Source organism: Ictidomys tridecemlineatus, chromosome 8, assembly GCF_052094955.1.
Source record: "Ictidomys tridecemlineatus isolate mIctTri1 chromosome 8, mIctTri1.hap1, whole genome shotgun sequence".
Classification (NCBI taxonomy): Eukaryota; Metazoa; Chordata; class Mammalia; order Rodentia; family Sciuridae; genus Ictidomys; species Ictidomys tridecemlineatus.
The window spans coordinates 148,000,088-148,019,214 of record NC_135484.1 but is presented as its reverse complement, the minus strand read 5'-3'; the positions used below and the strand labels follow the sequence as shown (position 1 = coordinate 148,019,214).

The following is a 19,127-nucleotide window of genomic DNA, read 5'->3' as shown; positions in this document are numbered from 1 at the left end:
GAGACTTAACCATCATACTAAAAGCGAATTATTTCTGTTGATCATAAGTGAGATAATTAAGTCCTCTCGGGTCGAGCCAATATTAATGGGTGTGTGTGCAGCTGATAAAGAAGGCAGAAGTCTGTGGATTCTGAGGACAGGGGCAGTTCATTAGAGGGGAACAAACATAGGGAAGCAAAAGGAACTTTAAGAATAGAAAAATCCAGTAACTTCAAGCTACTGTGTCTGGCAGTTAGTCCTCACAGCAGCACCATCCAACTGTTGGTTGGCTTCTGTGAAAAGCTTGGGATTATGGTTCTGATGGGTCACGGTTCTTGAAAACCTGCTACATCTTCCCAATGTGGGATAAGGAAAAAGCCTTTAGATAGTTACTCTTTGCTGAATAGAGTCAGTCGGCTACAACCAGAAGCTTAACTAGTTGAAGTTAATTTGTCATGTATACATAACAAATATATAGAAATTAATTTGTTATGTACACACCTATATACATACACATGTTTATTAATATTTAAAGTATTCATTAATATTTTAAAGAATTAATGTGTTCATTCTTTAAAGAAAAAGGACTAAAATCACTCCATATTCAAAATCTCTCTTATCTCTTCTCAACAAATTACATTGGAGCAACTGGAAAAGATACACAGTATATATGCAAAAAGAAAGTAGACCCAGGCTGAAATGTAGCTCAGTGGTAGAACGCTTGCTTAGCATTCATGAGGCCTGAGTTCAATCCCCAGTAACCACCACCCCCAACGCAAAAAAAAAAAAAAAGAAAGTTAGACCCTTACTTCACACCACATACAAAAAAATTAAAACATATCAATAAACTAACTGAAAGACCTAAAATTATAAAAGCTCTTAGAAGAAAATTTTGGAATAAATATTCATGACCTTGGATTTGGCAATGGATTCTTAGATATGGACACCAGAAGTATAAGCAGCAAAAGAAAAAAAAATAGATAAATTGGACTTCCAAAATCACGAATCAAAAAACACTATTCAGGAAGTCAGAAGACAACCCCCTAAATGGGAGAAAATATTTACAAATCATGTTTCTGAAAAGGGTTCAGAATACATGAAGAACTTCTACTCAAAACAAAAACATAAAAAACTCAATTGGACAATGGGCAAAAGGCCTTGAATAGACATTTCTGCAAAGAAGACACAGAGATGGCCAAGAGGTTCATGAAAAGATGCTCAACGTCATTAATGTCTAGGGAAATGCAATTCAGAACCACAGTGAGTGGACTCATACCCATTACGTAAAAGAAAGGAGAGATAGAAAGCAGCAAGTGCTGACAAGGATTTGGAGAAATTGGAATAGTCCCACCTTGATGGTGGGAATGTGGTATCACACAGCCACCATGGAAAACAGTTTGGCAGTTCCTCAAATGGTTAAATGTGGAAGTGCCAGTGATCCAGCCATTCCACTCTTAGGTATGGATCCCAAAGAACGGAACACAGCTTCCAAACGAAAACCTGCATATGAATGTTCATAGCATCATTATTCATAATGGCCAAAAAGTAGAACCAACCCAGTGTCTGTCAACCAATGAATGGGGAACAGCACGTGGCATGCACACACAGTGGAGTATTATTTAGCCAAAATAGGAAGGAGATACCATGACATGCAGCAGTATGTGAGCCTTGAAAACATAATGCCAAAAGAAAGAAACCAGTGACAGAATCCAGATGGTGCATGATGCTGTCTGTATGAAGTATGAGAACAGCCAAATCTATAACAACAGAGAGCAGATTGGTCATCGCCAGGGTCTGGGAGGAGAGGGACTGGAGAGTGACTGTTGAGTGGGTTTGGCGTTGCTTGGGGGCATGATGCAGACCATTGGGAATTAGATAATGGTGATGGTCACACAACATTGCTGCTGAGTGGTACACTTGAGAACTGGCTAAGTGTCAAAAATACCTCTGATTCTCCATCTCTTCTCTAGTGCTACACGTGTGGCCTTAGGCTAGTCATTTAGCCACAGCGAGAGCATCTTGCAGCATCAGCTGCCCTTTGCCATTCCACCTCCCTTGTGTACCACTGTTTTCCTTGCCATATCAAACTTTTGCACAGGGCCATCGACGCTGGTCCTCGCGTCCTTACCAGCACTTCCATTCTCACCCATTTCCACACCTGATCTGTAAAGCTCTGTTTGCCCAAACACCAGCTCAGGAGCTTCCGGCTCACCAGAGGACTTTCCAGTTATTGAAACTAGAGGCTGGGTTTCCAGGGTGGCCCTTCCACCCATTGGGCTCCCCCATGGCGCAATCACCCAGGAATGTTTGAGTCCTTGAAACAGATGGAGGACTTGCACACCACGTCCCACCAGGCACAGGCAACTCGGGCACACAGAATGAAGTCACAGGTTCTGGTGCCAGAAGACGACTTAAACACTGTTACTAGCAGTGCTGGAGCGCCTTGCACTCTGGGTAATGGGTGCAGCTCTGATCCCCATGAAGGTGGATCTTGGGAGCCCACAGAGTGGTGGAAGGGCAGCAGGAAGCTGGATTCATCATTCTTCTGATTTCTACTTTCCTCTTTCTTCTGTTTTATTTTTTCCCCCTTCCTTTTTCTGCTGGGGTCAGCAGGAATGGGAATCTCTTTTTTTTTTCTTTCTTTTTAGATCCGTCTTATTATGATGATGATTATACTGAAAGACCTGCATGAGAGGAATGCTGCAATCTGAATTAAAAATAGCATTTTCTGTCCTCCCACACACAACACTTGAGTGCTCTGAATGCCTTTTATAAATGCACACTTTCTGCCTGGCTGGATAAAAGAAGCTGTCACTTAATTTCCATAACGAAGTCATTCCCGGGAGAATTCCATTGTTTTAGCAATAGAATTTTTGTAAAAGGCCTCTTATTTTGCCTGAAAAAGGTAACAAAAATGAACTTTTGAGAGCTTATTCGACAAAACAATTAAGGAGCAAAAGATTTTCTCCCTTTTTGATGTGTTAGGAGTTGTAGATGTGAGAATCCCCTTAGCAGTGATTTAGGATAAGCCCCTAAATCCGGAAGGTGGAGGAGGGGGACCCCCATAGTTCTTTTTCCTAATACAATCTGGGTGTGCTGTAAATTGGGAATGTGTGCTCTAGAGCTGGGTGGCAAACAGATGTTGCTTATTTTAAAGAGTTTAATGCACATTTTTTTCAAAGAATTGAAGGAAACCTGTAGAATCCTCCATGTATTAAAAAAAATCCCTTGTTTTTTTTTTTTTAACAAAATGTGATTATCACATATTTTAACTGAGTTTCTGGACTGTGAAGACAAACTGAAGCTGCATCTTGCCGGGTCCTATACACAGAAACTTCGACTTGATCTTTCTTTTTATTTGAGCTTAAAACATTGTAGCAAGTGGCACAACCCCCTCCAAAGCAGGGCCCTCCCCTGTTTGTCCCCCCAGTCCTCCACACAGTAGATCTTTGCTCTAAATGTGGTATCAGATCTTCCACTCCACTTCATAGAAAGAAAGGATAATTGCATTTCTTAACACTCACCGGCACCAAATAATCCACATCAAAGAATACCTGCCTTTGGTGTTTCAACAGGTAATCCCCAGATTTCGTGCCAAGTGGCATTCCTGTTACTTGGTTTTCATAGCAGAGACTCCATGGAGGTCTTGGTTTTAAGCTAGATTCATTTTCTTAAGCCCCCTCCAAAGGGAGAGAAGTTTTGAATTGTGCCTTTGTCTGGCAATACTCTTGTATGCATCGCCTCAGAAAAGCTGTGATATTTAAGCCAGGAGGTAGCTACCCAGAATGGATGGACAAGGAGGTTAACGCGTGGAATGGTGGATACGTTGGCTTTTAAGAAAACAAGTAGACAGAAAAAAAAAAAAAGATTATAAACAGGTGACAATATTGTTCTGGAAAGTCCTAAAGGCCAAAACATTATGCAATAGTTAAAACTACCGATGATTTCTAGTTTTAGAGAAGGATTTTGTTAGTTTCCAGTCTTTGAATGACCTTTCGTCAGGTGACAGTGCTGTTAACTTTGAAAGCATGATTTGAGACCTTCCTCGCAGCCAGCCTCTTGCACAGTAATATTATATAGAAAGAAGGAAGTTGTGGCTTCGACAGGGTAGTTCCACTATGGTGTTTTTCATGCCTTCGGTGCATTGTTACTTATGTCTGTTCAAAGGCACAGAGGGAGGGGCCTGTGTGGATTCTCTCTTGCCATTTTCTCCTGATTCCCTAGTTGGTATTTGGTGAAGTCGGGCCCAATAATAACTCCTGACATCAGGGCCAAATAAAATACTCCTAACATTAGGGCAAAAAGAGAATGAGAGGGAAATATTTCATTATTTTTTTTTCGTAAAATTTTTACTAGTTTCGCTATGTAAAAAAAAAAAACAAACACACACACACACACACACAAAAAAAAACAAAACATGAAAATAGAGCAGAAAATGAAAGACACTCACGGGCAAGGAGTCCAGTCCTTACAGACCTTATACCGCCGACGCCTTAGAAACGCTTGAGAAATTACCAAAGCTGGAAACACAGGCTCTGTCCTGCCTTCCCCATTTCTACCAAGCGTGTCTGCAGTCGCCACTCTCAACGATGACCTTTTCAGGCAGATGTGTGTGATGATTCATGGCAACCAGAAAGGGTCTATGTGGCCACAGTGTGTCCCCAGGCTTCTGGATCAGATTTCTTCAATTCCCGGGCCACACTGTGGGGTTTTAGCGATCCCTGTGGACCCAGGGAGAGTTCAACCAACAAGGCCAGAATCCATTGTCAGCACGTCCTTCTTGTCCTTAAGATACTTCCCCGGAGATGTCATCTGTCAAGTATTCCGTGCAGGTTCGCCGTCCCACACCTGTCTATGCAACTTGCCTGTTATTCTTGATATGCAGATATGCTTCTCTCTGGGTGTATAATCATATTTTATAGAAAACCTTGAGCTAGACCAATAAGGAGACATACCCTGCATACAGATACGCACACCTGCAGAGTGTGGGTCTGCCTGGATAAAGCCTCACCTTTATGTAATAAGCAGTGCTAATAATAGGAAGCTGTGGCATGGATCAACATGAATTAAAATTTTCTAAAATTTATTTTACTTGGGTATATAGGGCAGCAGAATGCGTTTTGATTCATTGTACACAACTGCAGCTCAACTTTTCATTTCTCTGATTGTACAAAATGTAGCATCGCACCATAAGTGCAGTCATACGTGTACCTAGGGTGATGATGTCCATCTCATTTCACCATGTTTCCTGCCCCCATGCCCCCTTTCCCACCCCTCCCTCCCCTTTGCCCCATCAAAGTTCCTCCTTTTTAGCCATGTCCCCCTCCCCAATATGCATCAGCATCCACTTATCAGAGAGAACATTCGACCTTTGGTTTTTTGGGATTGGCTAACTTCACTTAGCATGATATTCTCCGCTCCATCCATTTACCTTCAAATTGCCATGATTTTATTCTCTTTTAATGCTGAGTTATATTCCATTGTCTCACATGCACAAGGCCCTGGGTCAATCCCCAGCACCACACACACACACACACACACACACACACACACACACAAAAGAATGAATGATTGAGGAGTATAACAGAGATGAGGCTATTCACCTCTGAAGTAAAATTTTTTAAAAAAATGTTTGATCTTAGGAATTTTCTTAACATATTTATCTCTCTGATTATGTGATTATGTGTTCTTTGGGCAGATATTAATTGTAGTTTTTTATTTCCTGAACACAAACCAGTTAATGGGTCCCAAGTATATCCTAGCTAGCCACAAATTGCCAGTTTGGGAGAAGCTGGACCACCATGGCTAATTCACCTGGGTTGTTGGCTGTTGATTGAATGGGGAGCACCTGAGCTGGTGAATAAGCCTGCTTGTTCAGAAGACGATTAGTATTGGCCTTCCTCCTGCCTTGACCTCCCTCCAGTTCTTCCTGAGATCTGACTTGACTCAGAACGCTCTGCACTGCAAAATGTCTTTGCCAGGACAGAAGAGCTTCTGGCCCAGTGGCACAACCACTGATGTTCCTCTGTGAGCAGGGTGGGGGACAGCAGCCTGCACCCTGCTGGGCTGAGTGCTCCCCCCAGGAAGCCTCCAGAACTCTGCCGTTTCCCTCAGCCAGGCTGCTTCCCTTTCTTCATCTGAAAGAAAACACCCAGAGTCGTCTTTCATCCTGAGTTAGAGCAAGAGGCTCCTCCAGAACATTTCCTTTGATTGACTGAGCAAGTTCCTTATCGGCTTATGTAATGACTTTTCTTCAAGTCACCAAAAAGGGAATTCATACATTTGATAACCATGGGGTGGGGCGGGGTGGCGGGAACTAAGGACATGTCAAAGCAAAAGTAAAATTCCACAACCAGGAATTGATCAGGGGGTTACCAGTTGCAGAAGCACTTGGAGACGCCCACCCACCCACAGGAGACAGCCAGACGCTCTGCCTTCATGGAATTTACTAGAGTTTGAATGGAGAGATGACACCTACCTTCAAGAGAAGGAGCAAGATGATGAACCCCCTTTGGAAAAGGAATGAAAACTCTGGGGATTCACATGCAGAAGAAGTGTCACGCTAGAGGCAGTGGTGGCCTAGGAAAGAGTCATGGGAAAGTGGGAGGGATGGCTTGAACTGGTACATTTTAGAAATGTGGGCTCTCAGAGGAAGTGAGAAGGGCTGTGTGGTTGGCTCAGCTTGCACGAGGGGAGAAGGAGGAAATGCAGTTGGACCAGGAGGTTGGGGCCAGATCCAAAGGCCTCAAACATCAGATACGGAGTTTGGGAGATTTCCAGTGAGCCGTAGGAAACCATGCAGAGAGGACACGGAGCAGTTGTTATTATATAATCTCTACTTTAGGAAGTTTGAAACCAACAGGGATGACTCAAATGGCTTGGAGAGAGAAGACTGAAGGCAGGCAGACCAATTTGCAGGCTGCTGTGAGGGGAACGGAGTCGGAACTAGCATGGCGGCCGTGGGAACAGAGTGGGCGCAGAATTAATAGCACTTGACAGCTGACGGACTGTGGGAGAAAGAGGAGACAGCCATGCTATTAGCAGGAGTTGGAAATTAACAAGGAACTGGTTTTGATGGAAAAAAAGATGGGAAGTTTTGAAACACACATAATGAATTTACACTGCGTAAATCCAACAGCCATTTGGGGGAGATGTCAAGATGCAGGATACGGATTTAAGAACTATATGCTGTAGAAGGAAATCAGTATAGAAAGAGAAGGGAGCCTTGTCTGTAGCTGGGGGCGGGGATACATACCTTAGGGCAAAAGCCTGAGGAAGAGGAGCAGCAATCAGAAGTAAATAGCTCTGGAATGCCAGCAGCTAAGAGGAATCAAAAGCATTAGTGTATTTTGGTTGCAAATGACAGATGAAACTTAAAGTGATTCAAACAAAACAAAAAAAGATTGGAATGTATCGTAATAAAGTTTCCATTGCTACATAAATAGTGACTTAAAACGACACCCATTTATTATGTCACAGTTTCAGCTTAGTTGGTTTCTCTGTTCTGGGTTTCGTAGGCCTGAAACCGTAGTGTTGTCTGGGCTGCATGCTCAATTGGAACTCGTGGGCCTTTTGTGGGCTCACGTGGTTCTTTTAATTCTTAATTAGAATTTAATTATCTGTAGTTGCTGGATAGAGCCTGGTTTTGCTGCTGGCTGGAGCTAGCGGTTGTACTCAGCTTCTGGAGTCCACCTTAGTTCCTTGCCCTGTGGCTTACCTAATTCCCAGCATGGCCTCTCACCTTCAGTCTCATCTCAGGTAGCGATGAGACCTGGGCCACCGAGCCACATTCCTGTCTTTTAAGATCAGTTGCTTTGGAATCTTAATGATTCTCTGCAAAATCCCTTCCCAGCAACAGCACCTAGATTGGTGTCCTATTGAATAACTGAGAGGAGATGTGAGTGTGTCTTAGGAGACAGGATGGTCTTGGGGACTGCCTGAGAACTGTCACACCGTAACTAAAATTCCCAGGCATAAGCCTAACTTTTGGCATGACTGGGTGCAATGGAGCTCGCTGTCATCGGGACTCTGACTTTCTGTCTCCAGCCTTGCTCTCTCTCTGGAGATTTACTCTCAAGCTGGTTTTCTTTACGAGGAGGAAAAGGAGCTTAGAGGTATCCTGCTCCCCTCCTCACTGTTCTGAAAGTGCTGGCCTCGGAGAGAAGCCTCTGGTTGACCTGCCTCGGGGGCAGGCCTGTTCCTAGAGCCAGATGTTGTGGCTAGAAGGATGCTGTGCGTTGATTGGCTAGACCTGGCTCCATGCTCAGGCTCCTTTTTGGAGCCGGGGATGAGGTCTTCCATCCAAGCCCAAGTACCAAAGAAAACGGGGAGCAGTCATTTCAGAAAGATGCCTCTCATCTAATGATGCTAATCTGCAAAACTGCAGAAAAAAAGAAAATGGAAGGAGCTTTGGGTAAACTGTATTGAATATTCTAAGAAGTTGGTTAGGATGAGGACTCAGGAAAAGTCCCCGCATTTAGACGGCGGGAAGCTGCGCTGCTGACCTTTGAAAGAGAATGTAGCTTGCTTTAAAAATCAATAAAAATTATAGATAAATAAAGTGATAGGAGGGATGCTGAATTTATATTGCACTTTCACCTGCTGGTGAGTGGCAGCCAAGTGACAGCTAGTTGGGAACCTGCCAGGGAATGGAGAAGGTCTTTCAGGGACAGCAGTGACTCAGTGTGTGTGCATGTGGGCTGAGAAGCCTCTAGTAGAAAGGAAAAAAGAAGGGGAGACGGAGAGCAGAGTTGACCCCAATAGGACCCGGAGCAGCAGGGGGAGAGTGAATAAAAAGTCCAGTTGGAAGGATCACAGGACGTTTTCCAGGTTCTGTGTGTTTATTTATAGTGTGTGTGGGTGGTGGTGGTGGGGGGGTGTTTTGGCCACTTGTCACCTCTTTGGAATAAACAGGTATCATTCCTATCAATAGAACCATCTTACAATCATCAAATATATATACGAAAGGTCCACTGGCACTGTCCGGCTGGGCAGCTGACATAAAGACCCTTAGAAGGTGTTTCCCAAAGGGTGGTCCTGGATCAGCAGCTCCAGTCTCACCTGGGAGCTTGTTAGAAGTGCAAGGTCTCTGGCCTCACCCCAGGCTCTTTGAATTAGAAATTCTAGGGATGGGTCCCAGTAGTCCATTGTTTTAACGGGACTTCAGCTGTTTCTGATGCTGATTTTGAGAACATTGCCCCCGAGGCCCCCATCCCTCGTCCACGTGGGGGTGGGGTTGCTCTAATAGCGGGCTTTGAAAAAGCCACGAGATCCGGGCTACATATATGCCTGATGACAGGAAGCACAGGGGGCCTAGAAACCTTGAAAGATGAGGGCAACTGTTCAGAAGCCACCAATGACAAAATGGAATGGGTTGGAAGAACGGAGAAGAGGTAGGTGACGTTGCAATGGGGTGGTTCTCAAGTTGGCGGAGAGCTTTCATTTGGACCGGAGGTGTCACGGTGGTTCCGAGTCCTCGGGGAACCAAGGAAGATGAGAAGGTCTTTGACTGTGGCAAAAGAGGAGGGGATCCTTCCCGGGAAGGGTTAAGTCCAGGAACAGGCTTTAGGTGTGGAGGGTATTATTTAAATTCGGGCTCTTCCGCCAGACATTTAGCTTGTGAAAGGAGGGCATGGCGAGGCTTCGCTCATCAAGGAGCTTATAAACTTTTTGAGCCTTCAAGACTTAAATAAATCCAGTGGAGTATAAAAAGATGGTAGGACAGAGCGCTGAATTGAAAGGACCTGGGGTCACAGTATGCGGTGGAGACTGTAAGTGCCGTGGGCAGTCGAGGGACGGAGAAGCTGGCTTTGTGTCATTCCTCCTCCTCACCGAGGACGAAACTGTCAGCCTGGCATCCCCTCCCAGGTCTGATGGCAAGGCATCAGACAACTTGGCTGCAAGAAGTGCTTTTCTTGCCCTCTCCCGAGTTTGCTAAGGTTTGTCGAGACTAGCTAGGTCACAGTGAAGCTCTGAATTCTTAGACTTGGTGCGCTTGGAGGAGTATTAAGATTTTTTTTGTTGGCGTGAGAAACTTGGAGGAGAAATTACATTTTACCCTGGGCAGGTTAAACGGAAAAAGACTCAAGGTTTGGAGTATTTGTTTCGGGCTGACTCCATGCACGGGGAGGACGTGAATGAGCCTGCCTGGGGTGCCTCGGTTTTGTAGGATGAAGAATGCAAATTACTGATTTTTTTTTTTTTTTTTTTTCCGTTGGTGGAGGACTTGAGCCAGATGGGGAATGAGCAGAGATGAGAAAACCCTGCAGAGGAACTCGGCCTTTCCATGGCTTTTTTCTCTCTTTGCATCGTGCTGCTTTCTCACTTGGGTACATAATCAGGGTACTAAATCAAGAGACGCTGTTACAGATGGGTATAAATGCCACTCAAGTGCAAGAGAGAAATAATAAAAATATCCTGAAAGCCAAGGAGAAGCCAGAACTTTGGAACCTAAAGCAAGGTACTAGGTTGACATGAGATGTTTTTAGTCCCTGTTTGAGTGGCTTCTCTACCACAAGCTGTGGTCTGCAGGTGTCAGGAGAGCCCCCTTCCTTTCTCCGTGATGGGGTGACTTGGTGTATTAGGGAACAGGATTCTTCTTTCCCATCAGATCAAGTTCAGGCCTTGAACGGCGTTTTCCGTGCAGAGATGGCCTGTGTTTGTTGGTCTGAGAACCCAGCAGTCAGAAGGAAGGATGGTCTCTTGCTTCAGGGTACTGAAGACGGCTCTGCTTATTGACAGAGACCCAGGTGAAATGACCCCCTCCCAAAAGTGGAACAGCAACCTAATGGACATGTCCACATCACACCCAGTGCACACAGGCTGCTTCCTCTACCTGGAGACTCGATGTCTGGCCACCTTCCACCCGTCTGACTTCCCGGCTTCACTTACTTTCCTAAGAGGCTTCCTGGGCACCTCTTCCAAAGCAAAGCGCCCCATTAAGATTGTCAGTCATGATTATTTTTCCTTCATTGTTTGTTTTTTATGCTACAGGGGATTGGACCCAGGGGCACTCTACCCCTGAGCTATATCCCCAACCCTTTTTATTTTGGAACAGGGTCTAAGTTGCCCGTTGGCCTCACACTTTCAATCTACTGCCTCAGCCTCCCGAGTCGCTGGGGTCACAGGTGTGCACCACCGCACACCACCCTTTTCTCCGTATTTCATGCATACACTAAAAACTATATGCTTTACCTCTTTAAGGTCTGTACCTCTTGTCACAAGGAGACCCAAAGGGCAGGGTCCTTATCTATTTTGTTCATTGCTCTCCAGACAAACATAGAACCGGTGGACACCATAGCACTAAGTAAGAGTTTGCCCTGCCAATGAGTTAATTCATAAGCAAGAACATGGTATTGGATTCACTAGAAAAGTGATGATTAATTATACCAACAGCTGACCCCTTCTTCCTCCCTTCTGTCCTAAATTTTGTCTTTTTTTTGAGATATACTTGATAATGTTTTACTAATTCCAAATTTAAGATTGGATATTATTCACTTTTGTAGATATGATCTGTTTTTTCCCCCTCCTGGAAATATGGCTTCTTATACCCATGATGCTAAATGGCATCTCCCACCTGTGTTCAATACACATTCATGACTTTGAAAGGAAAAACCTGACTGGTGCTTATGGGTGATTTATACAGAAGCAGACAGATTCTAGTGCAACACTTAAATTCTGTGTTTTTCATCACTCCCTGAAGCTACTAATGTAAGTTGCTGTCCCTCAACTATGCTTCTCAAGGGTACGTAAGTCAAAATGGCTTGATACTGGCTTGGGAGCAGCTGTTCCCGAGTCCGCCTCAAAGTGCGGGGAGAGGGGTGGCAGGGCAAGGATTCCAGGTGCAGAAAATATATTCATGATCAGCCTAGGAATAGGTCTTTTCATTAAAAGCCACAAACCTTGCACAGTTCCTTTTCCAGCCGGGCCTTGGTGTACCACCTCTGTGTGTGACTGTCATCCTGGGGCAGGGGTGGGAAGGCAGACGGACGGCCAACTGGAAAATTTCAGAGCCCCGAAAACATTCAGTGTGTGAAACACTACAAATCTGTGGTCTGAACCAAACAAGTGTGCCCCACACCCCTTGCCCCCCACCATGCTAGCATCCCCTGAGCTTCCTGTCCCATGCCTTTCCTTTCTCTTCTGCCTGGCACCCAGCACATTTGGGTGCTCCAGGGAGGGCTGACTGTTGGTGCCTGGCCAGAGCTGGCTATTACAGTCTGGCTCCAAGCTGGGTAACAGGCTTGTGACCACTAATAACACTTGGCACCCCCTTCGTGCCCGTCTCCTCAGGAACTGTGAGTGCTTTGTGAAAGTGATCTTATTGATCGTCCCCCAAACCCAAGGAGGTATGGAAATGGTAAAAGGGGATAGTCCTCGCTCCCTCCCATTTGCAGAGAGCAAAATCAAGTGACTTATTTTGGGGTTTTGATTGTCGTTATTTTTGCAGGGCTGGGGATGGAACCCAGGGCCTTCCCTGTGCATCGAGGCAAGCGCTCTACCACGGAGCTACACCCCAGCCCTAAGGGGTTTATTTTGATGACATTTTGCAAGTTTGCATCTCATCCAGGATTGCAGGATTGTGTGTGAAGTCTCCTAAAATTGCCTCCAATTTTATAGAACAGGGTGGGGAAGGAAAAAAAAAAAGTTGGCTATGGCTTCTTGCGTCTCCTGGGGCAAGTGCAAAAAGACTTTTTTTTTTTTTTTGGTTTTGATTTTAGGAAAGAATACTGGAAAAGGGTTGTTGGTGAATGCCCATTTAGTCTAATGGATCAGGGAACCTCATTTGTTGAGATCAGGTGTGATTTGATGATGCATTTACCTGTTTCTCTTTGGTCTGTTCCCATGCCAGGTGTCTCTCACCCCTCTGTGAACACAAGGAAGACCACGTCGGGGCTCGGAGACCTCCAGCTTCGCTGGGGAGGCTCCATGCTGGAGAACAGGCCAAGGCTCCCTGGGAACGGTGTGCAGTGAATGTTGTAAGTTAACAAGAACAGCAGCCTCTGCAGGGGCCTGCCTGCGGAGGATTTGTGAATCACCGCTGCAGCTGAGCCAGGGTGATGACGGGGCATTAGCAGGAGGCTAGGTGATCATCCAATTAATTCCCTTGCTGACTTTTTTTTTTTAGGAGGTTCTGTTTGTATTTGTCATGAACTTGCCTTTCTCTTGGTTTCTGTGCAGCGCTGCTCATTATCTCTAGAAAGAATAAAAGTGGAATACAATGATTCTTTCATTGTGGGAACGCCCTGCCTACTGGTACAGCCAGATAGGATCAAAGTCGCCTCCTTAGACTGAGCTATGGCAGTTCTTTTAGGTTGATGAATAGGCCGAGGCTTAGCAGCAACCAGGATTTCCACCCAACCATAATTCTAGGTTTCATATGAAGTTTTGGCCTGGAGAGGTGTTTTTGTTTTTTTTTTCTTTCTTTCTTTTCCTTCTGGCTTTGAACATCTTGAGGTGTGCAAAGATGAGCCGTTCTGTTGGGTGCTTCTCTTATTCATAATTAGTTGATTTCCTGGATTTCATCAGGTTACTGGGTTTCAGATTTTGAGATTAGTAAATAAGTACTGTGTGTCAGCTGATGGCTCATGACAGGTTTTAGTATTAAGTAGTTGCGGAGATGATCCAGGAGGAACTTCAAGGGGCTCACTTGCTACTTTGTTGCTACTTTTTGGAAATTTCAACTCATTCTGAGACTGTGTTGTTTAAAAAAAAAAAAAAAAAAAAAAAAGTTTAGCAGAGTGTTGAGCAGGAAAGAATCCCACTGCAGGAAACCCAGGATGGCCAGTGAACACCCCGACAGAGAGGAAATGATAGTACCTTCAAATTTTAGAAGATGAAAGGCCAATTCCAACTTGGTTTCTGTGTGTTGGTATGCATACTTTTGTAATCTGTGTATTTTTAATATTATGTGCATATGTTTTTAATTTCTTAATGTAACCAGAATACCTTTTCAGTTCATCACCTATTGTTCAGTTGCCTAAAAGGGCTCGATGCAGCACGTATCAGGAAGTAAAAGTATGGTCATTAAGAAGTTCCCACTAGATGTTTTTATTTCATGGGTTTTTAAATATTAGTATTAAAATATGTATATGTATTCCTATTTCCTCAGGGTTAAATAGCAGTATGAGAATGAGATCACTAAATTTTCCCCATGCCTCATAGTCGACGTGCTGACGTTTTAGTGTACGTCTGTTTCACACGATGATCACCTTGGTTCCAGAGGGCAGCTGGTCCTGCCATCAGTGACCTTGGGCAAGAAGTTGCTCACCTGCCAGCAGTGGTGTTCAGTGAGTCTGTAGGTTGCTGTGTACGCCTGTTCATTTAGCAGCCACCATCTTGGCCTGCAGTCCCCATCAGGGGCAGAACTTCTTACCAGAAATCTCTCTCTCTGCAACGGTTTCTATCACTATCAAAAAATAATTTGTACTCCTGTTGGATTGGGGTGTTAGGGTGTTTTACCAGAAATTCTTTGCAATCAGGTAATTGTTAGAATGGTGATTGATTGATTGATTTGATTTTTAAAAGGTGTCATTTTCCTGGAAAACAAATATCTTGTGGAATAGTGCTCTAGTTTTCAGGTTCTGTTTTTCATATATTGATCTACTCATTTCACACATATATTCTGAGGATTGAACTCGGGGATGTTCTATTACTAAGCTACATCCCCAGCTCTTAATTTTTTTATTTTGAGACAGGGTCTTGCTAAATTGCCCATTCTAGCCTCAAACTTGTGATCCTCCAGCCTCAGCCTCCCAAGTAGTGGAATTACAGGCGTGCACCACCCCAGCCTGCTCAGGCACTATTTAAATGAGCAGTGCAGTAACTATAATCAAGATAGTTTGTTTCAAATTGTGTGTGTGTGTGCGCCTGCGCCCGTGCACATGTGCGCACGCGCATGTGTTTAAACCATTGCTTTGAAGCATTCATGCCAGACCTCAGACACTGAGGTTTTTAAAGCTCTGAAGTGTAAATTTTAGGATGCCACATGGCCGACTTGGTCATTTTAAAATCCTTCTGCAGGTGGAGTGTGTTGAGAGGAAGAGAATTCCAAGTCCCTACACTTTACTTTCTCTTCAAAACTGCATTGCTAGCATTGAGAGGGAGGTTCCCAGTTTTCTTAGTAAATCTTGACCTCAGTCACCTCAATCTTGGTCCATTCCTACAACACTGTTTGTTTCACCTTGGATTTGGTGTCCCGGGTCCCTTGAGGCCTGTGCCGTGGAGTGGCCTTATGATAGGGAAGGCAGGTGATTTTCAAAGAACCCGTGTTTACGCGTGGACCGGGCATGGGTACATGAGTATCATTCTCACAGCAGCTGTTGCAACGAGCGGCTGCATCCTGGTGGTCTCTGCAGGTCACCACGGCTCATGCATTACCCTTACTCTGCCTAATTACCCAGCTCAAGAGGCTGTGTCTTATATGAGAGTGGCGGTGAGAACTAGAGTCGGAACGCCTGGGTTTCACGCACGACGCTGTAGTTAGCTTAGAACCTTGGTCCCACTGTGGCCCCGGGGGACCCATTCTATGCTGGGCAACTGAGGCCTGTCCCCATCTGCATAAAGTGTCAGTCTCTGAGGCGCCTTGCACCCTCATGTTGACATCTGTGACTCCTAAAAACTAACTTCATTTACAACTGCTGTTAATGTATTGAGTACAGCCAGCCTTATAGAAATATGTGTGTGTGTGTGTACATATATAATTATTAGATCTATGTCCATCAAAGTCTTTCTACAAGACCCTCAGGTACCATATGACCATTCAGAGGAATTCACCTGAGAGCTTTTGAAGAATCTACTTTAAGCTGTTGAAACTGAGGATCTGCCCTCATGAATTATTTTTGAAAACTGAACCACTTGTGTGTGTATGTGTGCATGCGTGTATGTGTGCATGTGTGTATGTGTGCATGCGTGTATGTGTGCATGCGTGTATGTGTGCATGCGTGTATGTGTGCATGCGTGTATGTGTGCATGCGTGTATGTGTGCATGCGTGTATGTGTGCATGCGTGTATGTGTGCATGCGTGTATGTGTGCATGCGTGTATGTGTGCATGCGTGTATGTGTGCATGCGTGTATGTGTGCATGCGTGTATGTGTGCATGCGTGTATGTGTGCATGCGTGTATGTGTGCATGCGTGTATGTGTGCATGCGTGTATGTGTGCATGCGTGTATGTGTGCATGCGTGTATGTGTGCATGCGTGTATGTGTGCATGCGTGTATGTGTGCATGCGTGTGCGTGTACGCTAGGGATGGAACCCAGGGCCTCACGTGTGCTGGCCAGGTGCTCTGCCGCTGCATGTCTTCCGCTGCCCAGGAGGTACTCTGGAACATGACTTTTCTAAATTGGCCTCTACCTTTGGTATACTTAGTGTATGACCAAGGAGACTGTGGTCTATGTTTATTGCCTAAGAGTCTCTGTTTCCCAAAGTAGGACTTCTCGGGTCACCTTCCCTGGCCTGTGTAAAGTGGCCTTTACCCCAGCCCTCCCCTTCCTCTGGCCTGGTCTTTTTTTCCTCGTAAGCACTTTACACGTCATATAGCCATGTGAGTCGCCAGTCTCCTGAACTAGCAGGCTCTGTAAAAGCAAAGGTGTGTTTTTGGTCTTTGTTGTTGTTTTTTTTAATTCCCTGGTAAGTCTTTGGCCCCCGAGGACCTGTTCTGCCTTCAGTAGATATTTGTTGCGTGATGGTCTAAGGATGGAGTTATTGTGTCCCTAGGCTGCTCCTGGGTAGGCCCGGCCATGAGGAAAAGGATCATAAACCCCTTTCTGAGCAGGACTGGTTGAATCTGGTGGCAGCTTAAGGATAGAGGTAGGCAGGGAGAGGCCAGTCTGCTTTCTTTTCCTTTGAATTAGATGCTAAATTTCGGTCATGTGTGTAAGGAAATGTGGGGGAGGAAGCCATTTGCTTAAAAAAGAAAAAAAAGTTTTATGGAACTATCAATAGAGTTTGGGGATTTTCTGGTACCTTTTTAAAAGCTCTGCACTGGGCGTATTTCCTGCCCGTTTCCACCTGAGTGGTTCGTGGTCTCTTGTTTGCGTGCGGCCTGCCCTGGTGTTCTGTGGACAGTGGCACGTCTGTCCCTTAGGAGGGTAGCAGTGCATCACTATTTAGAGTCCCGTTTATGCCTAAAGTGGGGCTGAGCCCCAAGTGCTGCATGGACCCAGGAACCAGCTCCCTAGAGAAAGTGACAGGAGGACGTGCCGCTCCAGGGCACAACTCAGGATGAGCAAATAGCACCCAAGTGCAAATGACACCCGGGTCTGGTGGTGTGTGAGGGGACACTGACAAAGTCTTCTCAGCGAGGCAGAATCCCACGTTACTTTTGAGGACAGTGAGCATAAAGGCGTCTGGAATTTTGTGTTTGGGGATCCCCCACCCACACTTCAGAATGACTGCTCCTGTGTGCAAGAGGCAGATGGTTCCTGGGGAGACGGGCAAAGACTGCCTGGGGAACAGCCCAGGCCACCCTTCCCCTCTGCCTCCCCTTCCCCAGCCTCCCAGCCTCCCAGGAGTAGAAGAAAAATGCTCAGAATGGCCAGAAGTTGTGGAAGGGAGAGTTCGTGGCTCTTCTGACCCATTTGTGTCCTGTGGGCACAAAAATGAGCTGCACCTTGGAGCAGCTGAGTAGCTCTCAGGGCACGGTCCCTGTGTCCCCCTGAAGTTTAGGGTTCGCCACGTAAGTAAAGTTTATTAAAGACCCTGTGCCTGGCATGCTCCGTGCCACTGGGGATACAGTGGCGGGTCATCTGCACGTCCTGTCCTGGGGTTGAACCCTAGGAACGCGACAGGGGGTTGTGCCCTGCAGCGGGGTCTGGAGTACTGCAGGGGTGACAGGTGAGATTCCTTAGAGGCAGATTTTCAGTGATGATTTCAAAGCCTGCTGAGCTCAGACACTAGGCCTCCAACAGAGATGGGATTTCAACCCACTCCGCAAGTGGGAAACGGTCTTTGATTTAACTGCTGCTGTGTCTGGGTCCATGAGACCTCGGAACCGGAAATTTCTTTCCTTCGGAAGTTCTGTGGTTGACAGACACACATGGGGATTTGTAGGACAGGGGCTCTGTTTTCTTTAGGATTACTTTCTATCCTTTTGCACTTGTGTGTGTGGTACTGGGGATTGAACCCAGTGATTCTCTACCATTGAATGATATCCTCAGCTTTTTAGTTTTCATTTTATTTTATTTTTGTGGTACTGGGAATTAAACCAGATTTTTTTTTTCCTAGTACTGGGAAATGAACTCAGAGGGGTCCTCTACCAGTGAGCTACACCAGCCCTTTTTAATTTTTTGACACAGGGGTCTCGTGACGTTGCCCAGCTGGCCTGGCACTTGTGACCCTCCTGCCTCAGCCTCCCGAGTAGCTGGGATGACAGGCATGTGCCCCTGGACCTAAACTATAATTGTTTTATTTCTTCATGTGTAAAAGTTGAAGCCCAAACTGGGACCCTTTAATGAAAAGGCTGCACCTCTCAAGTGGAGCTTCAGGAACTGGACCTCCAGGAAGGAAGGGCAGGAATGGCGGGTGGCGGGTGGTGGCTCTTCCTGGAATGGAAGTGGGAAGCCCTCCTGTGCTGGGGTCACCCCATGGTGCCTCTGTTCTGTGTCATAGGATCACTAGGGCAGACATTTGCATCTAGTGCACCAGAGAACGTTGGTTGTTCCCCCTTTGCTGACTTCGCAGGAAAGATCAGGCACAAATAGGAACTCAACATTGTTTAGCCATAGGGACGAAACCCATTGGTTCTCACAGGAAATAGATTCTTAGGACTCGTGCAGAGAGACAAATAGAGAATTCCGTGTTTTTAAAAACGATCCAGACTGTTTTGCCAGGCACAGTGGTGCACACCTGGAATCCCAGCGGCTCAGGAGGCTGAGACAGGAGGATCTCATGAGCTCAAAGCCAGCCTCAGCAACAGTGAGGCACTGAGCAACTCAGTGAAACTCTGTCTCTAAATAAAATACAAAAAAGTAGGGCTGGGGATGTGGCTCAGTGGTGGAGTGTCCCTGACTTCAACTCTCAATATGCGCCCCCAAACTATCCAGAATTTTAATTTTTGTAAATGATCAATTTTTATACCAAATTTTACTCAGTCACTCCCTCAACCTATATTTATTTTAAATTTCCAGTGGTACCATGTGACAGATTGC

The 19,127-nt window shown here is 45.5% G+C and overlaps 1 protein-coding gene across 9 annotated transcripts in view; it reads left to right on the top strand.

Annotated features, from left to right (window-relative positions):
* Nucleotides 1–19,127, top strand: part of Atxn1 (ataxin 1) — a 381,142-nt gene that overhangs the window by 223,185 nt on the left and 138,830 nt on the right. For 7 of the 9 annotated variants that reach the window (XM_078020572.1, XM_078020573.1, XM_078020567.1 and 4 more), the window contains one exon: nucleotides 12,830–12,956. The exons of 1 other annotated variant lie outside the window; for it this stretch is intronic. The gene's annotated coding sequence lies outside the window, so the exon portion shown is untranslated. Of the gene's footprint in view, nucleotides 1–12,829; nucleotides 13,064–19,127 lie in introns of all 9 variants that reach the window. One more of the 9 variants, XM_078020571.1, reaches the window with a different exon arrangement.